Source organism: Oncorhynchus clarkii, chromosome 12 (assembly GCF_045791955.1).
Source record: "Oncorhynchus clarkii lewisi isolate Uvic-CL-2024 chromosome 12, UVic_Ocla_1.0, whole genome shotgun sequence".
In the NCBI taxonomy this organism is placed as follows: domain Eukaryota; kingdom Metazoa; phylum Chordata; class Actinopteri; order Salmoniformes; family Salmonidae; genus Oncorhynchus; species Oncorhynchus clarkii.
Window position 1 is genome coordinate 80,051,625 of NC_092158.1, and position 8,766 is coordinate 80,060,390.

The window sequence follows — 8,766 nt, forward strand, 5'->3', positions numbered from 1 at the left end:
TGCTAGAATATTAGGGCCACAGAGGGGAAAAAAAACACAAGTCATAATATTGTAACCAGTTGTTTTAAAGGAGGACAGTTGTTAAAATGACAGATGTGGGGCATTTCGTGAAATTGTACTTCAGTATGGTTTCATAAACAAAGACATGCTGATGTGCCAGAATATTAAGTATCACATTGTCATAAGTATCAAAACTGTAAAAACAATATGTAGCTTTTCTGCAGAAAGAACCAGCCTCATAAATTTATGACTTTATCCTTTTTCTTCAGTGTGGCCCTAGTACTCTGTCATATAAACAAATACACATTCCATATGAATATAAAAACACAATGTGTAACATTATGTTCCTTTATTGAATAAGGACAAAACAAAGCAGGTAAACCATCAGCTCCTTTCAAAACTGAAGTCACAGTGACTCTACAAGATGGAAAGCACAGAATCTAAGCATATTATACAAAATGATACATATACAGACCTTTGAATGTGTATAACACACCCTGCATGTCTGCACACTAAAATAAATGCAGGACAAATCCATACACATCAACTGAACAGACAAATGAATGGATGCAGTAGCCTCCCTGCAGCCTTGTATTACACACAGTATACCGCACAAACATCATAAGAGGCCAAATTCGTCAAAAAACGAACCCAAAAAAACCCAAATTCCTCTGCCACCGCAGGACATATTTAACCAAAATTGAAAGCACACATACTAACTAAAATAATTCAACACATATTGGTCCCTCAGCAGCCGACCACTGTCGTCATCAGGGAAGATTGCCGGATTGTCCCAGTCCATGGCTGGTGGCACTCTGGGGGCCCTCTCCTTCCTCAGGCAGGCCACATTGTGAAGGACAGCACAAGCCACAGTAATATCACATGCCCTAACAGGGCTGACCCTTAATTTGTGAAGGCAGTGAAAGCGTGCCTTCAGGAGGCCAAAGGTCATTTCAACTCTGGCCCTGGTCCTGGCATGGGCATGGTTGTAGGCCTGCTGTGCTTCCTGGGGGTCTGTGAAAGGTGTCAGGAGAAAAGGCTGGCAGCCATACCCCCTGTCTCCCAGCAACACACCAGAGAATTCACCTGTCAACACAAAATCTCATCATTACTACCTCATAAACACAGTGATATTCTTGACACAGCCATGATGGTTATAAATAGGGGTTGTGTGGCTTACCTTGTGATAGGCACTGATAGATTTCAGAGGCCCGAAAGATTCTGGAGTCATGGACTGAGCCAGGCCATTTTGCCACAACATTGCTGATCACACAGTCAGCATTGCAGACCATCTGAAATCATAAGATGAGGAATATTACACCAATCAATGCACATCACTGGCAATGCAGAGTGTTCGTCAATGGACAATATCAAAAAGTTATGTTCACCTGAACATTAATGCTGTGAAAGGATTTCCTATTCACAAAATCGGCCTCATGGGCACCTGAGGGGGCTTTTATCCTTATGTGTGTGCAGTCCACTGCACCAATGACATTGGGGAAACCTGTCACACAAAGTAATGAGTATCCTACTATGTGTTAACAGTTGTCCTGTAATTTGTAGATCCTCTTACCTGCAATCCTATAGAACTCCTCTTTGATGTCACAGAGTCTTCTGTGGCCAGGGAAGGAGATGAAGACATCTGCTAATGCTTTGATAGCCAGACACACACTCCTTATTGTGCGGCAAATTGTGGCCTTGTTCAGCTGTTCTGCATCCCCCACTGAGTACAGGAAGGCTCCACTAGCAAAAAAGCGCAAGGCCACACAAACCATTTGCTCCACACTCAGTGCATGGCTCCGTGCAGTGCGGTGCTTAATCCTGGGACCCAGTAGTCTGCATAGATACCTGATGCCATCTGCAGAAAACCTGTATCTTTCATATAGATGGTCATCAGGGAAGGCCAGTGGGTCCAACCGGTCCCTGAAGACCCTTTCTCACCTGAAGGCTCTCCTCAGCACAAGTGCTTCTTCATCCACCACATCTCGCACGAATGGGCATGCCATTGTCAGAGCAGAAAGGAACACACAATTTTGGGCCTTCATATAGGCTAGTGGCCACACCTGGTGCTGGGGGGGTGGGCAAAAGAGGGCGATGCCTTATAACGATGACTTGGTTGTACTGATTGCTGGGAAAATAAAAAAAACCTTAGAAAGATGCCACCGTCCTGTGTGCTCACAATAAGAGCTCATATGTCATGGCTCACTTGACTTTACGAGAATATACCTAATTTTTATTTTGAGCTGTGTCATCTTCTTGGAGCTGGGGGAGGAAAGAAAAATAATGATTAATACATTTGTGTTACAGTTAGCATACAGTGTACATTGAAGGCATATCTCACCTCCCTCTCAAGTTTTTTTATTTCAAGGTCCAGTTTCCTAATTGTCCTCTTTTTTATTTCGAACTCCAGTGCAAGATTTTCCATCTTTTTCTTCTTGTACTGAATGTCTATGTCTGCCAGTTCTATTTGGCACCGGAGGTGGTTGCCATACAACTTTCTGATAGCTTGTGAGCTCTGTGAACACAATACAATTAGCGCAGCTGGAATTTGGCAGGATGTGGTGTCCTTTTATTAATACGCACTATGTTGCCAGGCTGGTTTTCCCACTGTATAGCATCTGGGTCCTGTAAAAGAAATTAGATTTTTTGATTTTGATGAGGACTCCTCACCATTGTAGAGTAAATAGTACTTTCACAGTCTTAACATGATACCTCATGCCTTCTGGAATCCAGAGAGATGGTCTCCTCCTCATCATCGTCTCCATCATGTGCTGTTGCTGCTGCACTGGGGCCTTCACCCTATCACATTTAATCGGATTCATATTGAAGCTAGTAGACAAGACATGCCAGGCCTACAGTATGCCTTTGATGGAGTACTCACTGGATCAGCATCGTCTGGTGCTTGTGCTGGTGGCTCTAACAGGAACACAGTGCTGCCAGACACTGCAAGGCAATAGGTAAACCAAAGTCAGACAGTCCAAATTGATTCAATATGAATGTGGTTGTATCCCATGTAGAGATGGAAGGACATACCTTGAATGAAGCGGGTGGCATCTTGGGAGGAACCTATGCTCGTCTCTTTCCCCCCAGGGATCCCCTCTAAGACGGGCCTGCCTTTATTTAGCTCCAAGGCCATGTCCTCTGCTGGGGTAAGGTCAGCCTTTGGTGACCCACCACCCGTGCCTTGTCTGTGGGTATTCTTTTTCACTGCTAAAACAGTACAGACAATGTGTGAGCAGGCACCTTCTGGGTACAATATATGCTTGTGCTTTGTTAAATATTAGTCAGGGACCATACCATTCTGCAGAATGTTCTTGTATTTGATTTTGACCTGCTGCCATGTCCGTTTTGGCCCGTTCATGTTTAATCTACACACACACACACACACACACACACACACACACACACACACACACACACTTAATGGAGTCACACTGCAAAAAATTACTTGGTATTTTTGTCTTGTTTTCAGTAAAAATATCAAAAATTTTATCATAGCTTTATACAGTGTGATGGAGTTACTTTACACAATTTCACTCATATCTGCAGTGCATTTCAATAAAAAAAATTAACCGTTTCATAATTACAGTACAACTGCATTTTTGGAGATGTGAATTAAATATTTGAATTGTAATTGTGATGTTTCAGCGGAGCGGTGAGTGTGTAATTGTGCACTACTTACGCATTCAGGCGGTCTGCAATACTTTGCCACGCTTTTTCTCTTTGCTTTATCACTGTGGCGGTGTTGCCTTTCTTCTTAATTATATCTTTTACCTCCTCGTATGCCTCCATGAGGATTTGTGCTTCCGACGGGGAAAAGTACGAAGCTCTAGTTGCCATGGTAAATCAGTTAATCTGTGATCTGTGGCGGGGTCTATTTGAGTGAGCCGTGAGCGCGCACCTATCCAGGATTGGTTTCACCTGGCTTAATGAATCCGTGTCTGCTCATCCTGGCTTGGTCTTTGTGCAACCAATTAAGCCTGGACGCACATGTTTTGGCTTCATTGAGCTCAGCTGAGTCATTTATCCCGGATGTCTTAATTCTACTTTTGTGCAACAGGCCCCAGGCTTAATTGGTTGCACAAAGACCAAGCCAGGATGAGCAGACACGGATTCATTAAGCCAGGTGAAACCAATCCTGGATAGGTGCGCGCTCACGGCTCACTCAAATAGACCCCGCCACAGATCACAGATTAACTGATTTACCATGGCAACTAGAGCCGCGTACTTTTCCCCGTCGGAAGCACAAATCCTCATGGAGGCATACGAGGAGGTAAAAGATATAATTAAGAAGAAAGGCAACACCGCCACAGTGATAAAGCAAAGAGAAAAAGCGTGGCAAAGTATTGCAGACCGCCTGAATGCGTAAGTAGTGCACAATTACACACTCACCGCTCCGCTGAAACATCACAATTACAATTCAAATATTTAATTCACATCTCCAAAAATGCAGTTGTACTGTAATTATGAAACGGTTAATTTTTTTTATTGAAATGCACTGCAGATATGAGTGAAATTGTGTAAAGTAACTCCATCACACTGTATAAAGCTATGATAAAATTGTTGATATTTTTACTGAAAACAAGACAAAAATACCAAGTAATTTTTTGCAGTGTGACTCCATTAAGTGTGTGTGTGTGTGTGTGTGTGTGTGTGTGTAGATTAAACATGAACGGGCCAAAACGGACATGGCAGCAGGTCAAAATCAAATACAAGAACATTCTGCAGAATGGTATGGTCCCTGACTAATATTTAACAAAGCACAAGCATATATTGTACCCAGAAGGTGCCTGCTCACACATTGTCTGTACTGTTTTAGCAGTGAAAAAGAATACCCACAGACAAGGCACGGGTGGTGGGTCACCAAAGGCTGACCTTACCCCAGCAGAGGACATGGCCTTGGAGCTAAATAAAGGCAGGCCCGTCTTAGAGGGGATCCCTGGGGGGAAAGAGACGAGCATAGGTTCCTCCCAAGATGCCACCCGCTTCATTCAAGGTATGTCCTTCCATCTCTACATGGGATACAACCACATTCATATTGAATCAATTTGGACTGTCTGACTTTGGTTTACCTATTGCCTTGCAGTGTCTGGCAGCACTGTGTTCCTGTTAGAGCCACCAGCACAAGCACCAGACGATGCTGATCCAGTGAGTACTCCATCAAAGGCATACTGTAGGCCTGGCATGTCTTGTCTACTAGCTTCAATATGAATCCGATTAAATGTGATAGGGTGAAGGCCCCAGTGCAGCAGCAACAACACATGATGGAGACGATGATGAGGAGGAGACCATCTCTCTGGATTCCAGAAGGCATGAGGTATCATGTTAAGACTGTGAAAGTACTATTTACTCTACAATGGTGAGGAGTCCTCATCAAAATCAAAAAATCTAATTTCTTTTACAGGACCCAGATGCTATACAGTGGGAAAACCAGCCTGGCAACATAGTGCGTATTAATAAAAGGACACCACATCCTGCCAAATTCCAGCTGCGCTAATTGTATTGTGTTCACAGAGCTCACAAGCTATCAGAAAGTTGTATGGCAACCACCTCCGGTGCCAAATAGAACTGGCAGACATAGACATTCAGTACAAGAAGAAAAAGATGGAAAATCTTGCACTGGAGTTCGAAATAAAAAAGAGGACAATTAGGAAACTGGACCTTGAAATAAAAAAACTTGAGAGGGAGGTGAGATATGCCTTCAATGTACACTGTATGCTAACTGTAACACAAATGTATTAATCATTATTTTTCTTTCCTCCCCCAGCTCCAAGAAGATGACACAGCTCAAAATAAAAATTAGGTATATTCTCGTAAAGTCAAGTGAGCCATGACATATGAGCTCTTATTGTGAGCACACAGGACGGTGGCATCTTTCTAAGGTTTTTTTTTTATTTTCCCAGCAATCAGTACAACCAAGTCATCGTTATAAGGCATCGCCCTCTTTTGCCCACCCCCCCAAGCACCAGGTGTGGCCACTAGCCTATATGAAGGCCCAAAATTGTGTGTTCCTTTCTGCTCTGACAATGGCATGCCCATTCGTGCGAGATGTGGTGGATGAAGAAGCACTTGTGCTGAGGAGAGCCTTCAGGTGAGAAAGGGTCTTCAGGGACCGGTTGGACCCACTGGCCTTCCCTGATGACCATCTATATGAAAGATACAGGTTTTCTGCAGATGGCATCAGGTATCTATGCAGACTACTGGGTCCCAGGATTAAGCACCGCACTGCACGGAGCCATGCACTGAGTGTGGAGCAAATGGTTTGTGTGGCCTTGCGCTTTTTTGCTAGTGGAGCCTTCCTGTACTCAGTGGGGGATGCAGAACAGCTGAACAAGGCCACAATTTGCCGCACAATAAGGAGTGTGTGTCTGGCTATCAAAGCATTAGCAGATGTCTTCATCTCCTTCCCTGGCCACAGAAGACTCTGTGACATCAAAGAGGAGTTCTATAGGATTGCAGGTAAGAGGATCTACAAATTACAGGACAACTGTTAACACATAGTAGGATACTCATTACTTTGTGTGACAGGTTTCCCCAATGTCATTGGTGCAGTGGACTGCACACACATAAGGATAAAAGCCCCCTCAGGTGCCCATGAGGCCGATTTTGTGAATAGGAAATCCTTTCACAGCATTAATGTTCAGGTGAACATAACTTTTTGATATTGTCCATTGACGAACACTCTGCATTGCCAGTGATGTGCATTGATTGGTGTAATATTCCTCATCTTATGATTTCAGATGGTCTGCAATGCTGACTGTGTGATCAGCAATGTTGTGGCAAAATGGCCTGGCTCAGTCCATGACTCCAGAATCTTTCGGGCCTCTGAAATCTATCAGTGCCTATCACAAGGTAAGCCACACAACCCCTATTTATAACCATCATGGCTGTGTCAAGAATATCACTGTGTTTATGAGGTAGTAATGATGAGATTTTGTGTTGACAGGTGAATTCTCTGGTGTGTTGCTGGGAGACAGGGGGTATGGCTGCCAGCCTTTTCTCCTGACACCTTTCACAGACCCCCAGGAAGCACAGCAGGCCTACAACCATGCCCATGCCAGGACCAGGGCCAGAGTTGAAATGACCTTTGGCCTCCTGAAGGCACGCTTTCACTGCCTTCACAAATTAAGGGTCAGCCCTGTTAGGGCATGTGATATTACTGTGGCTTGTGCTGTCCTTCACAATGTGGCCTGCCTGAGGAAGGAGAGGGCCCCCAGAGTGCCACCAGCCATGGACTGGGACAATCCGGCAATCTTCCCTGATGACGACAGTGGTCGGCTGCTGAGGGACCAATATGTGTTGAATTATTTTAGTTAGTATGTGTGCTTTCAATTTTGGTTAAATATGTCCTGCGGTGGCAGAGGAATTTGGGTTTTTTTGGGTTCGTTTTTTGACGAATTTGGCCTCTTATGATGTTTGTGCGGTATACTGTGTGTAATACAAGGCTGCAGGGAGGCTACTGCATCCATTCATTTGTCTGTTCAGTTGATGTGTATGGATTTGTCCTGCATTTATTTTAGTGTGCAGACATGCAGGGTGTGTTATACACATTCAAAGGTCTGTATATGTATCATTTTGTATAATATGCTTAGATTCTGTGCTTTCCATCTTGTAGAGTCACTGTGACTTCAGTTTTGAAAGAAGCTGATGGTTTACCTGCTTTGTTTTGTCCTTATTCAATAAAGGAACATAATGTTACACATTGTGTTTTTATATTCATATGGAATGTGTATTTGTTTATATGACAGAGTACTAGGGCCACACTGAAGAAAAAGGATAAAGTCATAAATTTATGAGGCTGGTTCTTTCTGCAGAAAAGCTACATATTGTTTTTACAGTTTTGATACTTATGACAATGTGATACTTAATATTCTGGCACATCAGCATGTCTTTGTTTATGAAACCATACTGAAGTACAATTTCACGAAATGCCCCACATCTGTCATTTTAACAACTGTCCTCCTTTAAAACAACTGGTTACAATATTATGACTTGTGTTTTTTTCCCCTCTGTGGCCCTAATATTCTAGCATTTTATATATAGCCTTATAGTCTATGGGAAACTGTAAATTATCTAATGATAGCAACATCATCTAAAAATCATTTTTTATCCAAAATCATTGAAATTAATGATCACAAACGTTTAAATAACAGTGGGTCTAGTTATATGTGATAACAATGTATAGTGAGCAGTGAAATAACTATTGGTTTCCATTTGTGGTGACTGCTGACTGACATTAGGGATGAGATTAAATAGATCCTGGAATTTAGCCTGGTCTGGAGCAGGCTAGCTCCACAGAATAAATCTCCATGGTAATTTATACCATAACATATCCTCCTGCCCCCTATCCATCTTTAGTGCAACCGGATTACGGATCAATTGAGCCAGGATCACCAAGATATCCTGGCTTAATCCCTTATCCTAGTTTTGTGCAACAGGCCCCAGGTTAGAAATGGCATTGGAATAAGAAACAACCGATATTGAGTAGCAACGAAAAGGTGTTGAAAAGTAACTGTAGGGAATATTTCATTCTAATTTGCAGACACTTTTTGTTTAGTACAGAAGAATCAGATTTTTTTTCTCTATAATTTTACATTTCTATTTTTTTGCGTTTGATCCTGTCCTTTTTAAAAATCTTATGTTATTTAATTGAATCATTCTGGCGTTTATTTTTTACAAAATAAAATGGCAATATTGGAAGAAGATATATCTTATCCCTCGTAAATACCTTTTAATAACATTAACTCAAAAGCAGTGAGAGACAAA

The 8,766-nt window shown here is 42.6% G+C and overlaps 1 long non-coding RNA gene across 1 annotated transcript; it reads right to left on the reverse strand.

The window, feature by feature from the left end:
- Positions 1-1,994: 1,994 nt before the first annotated feature.
- Positions 1,995-2,457, reverse strand: LOC139422290 (uncharacterized). Its single transcript, XR_011635720.1, has 3 exons — positions 2,342-2,457; positions 2,227-2,262; positions 1,995-2,128 (listed from the first exon to the last, which is right to left on the reverse strand). It is a non-coding gene; the product is annotated as an uncharacterized lncRNA (long non-coding RNA).
- Positions 2,458-8,766: the final 6,309 nt, after the last annotated feature.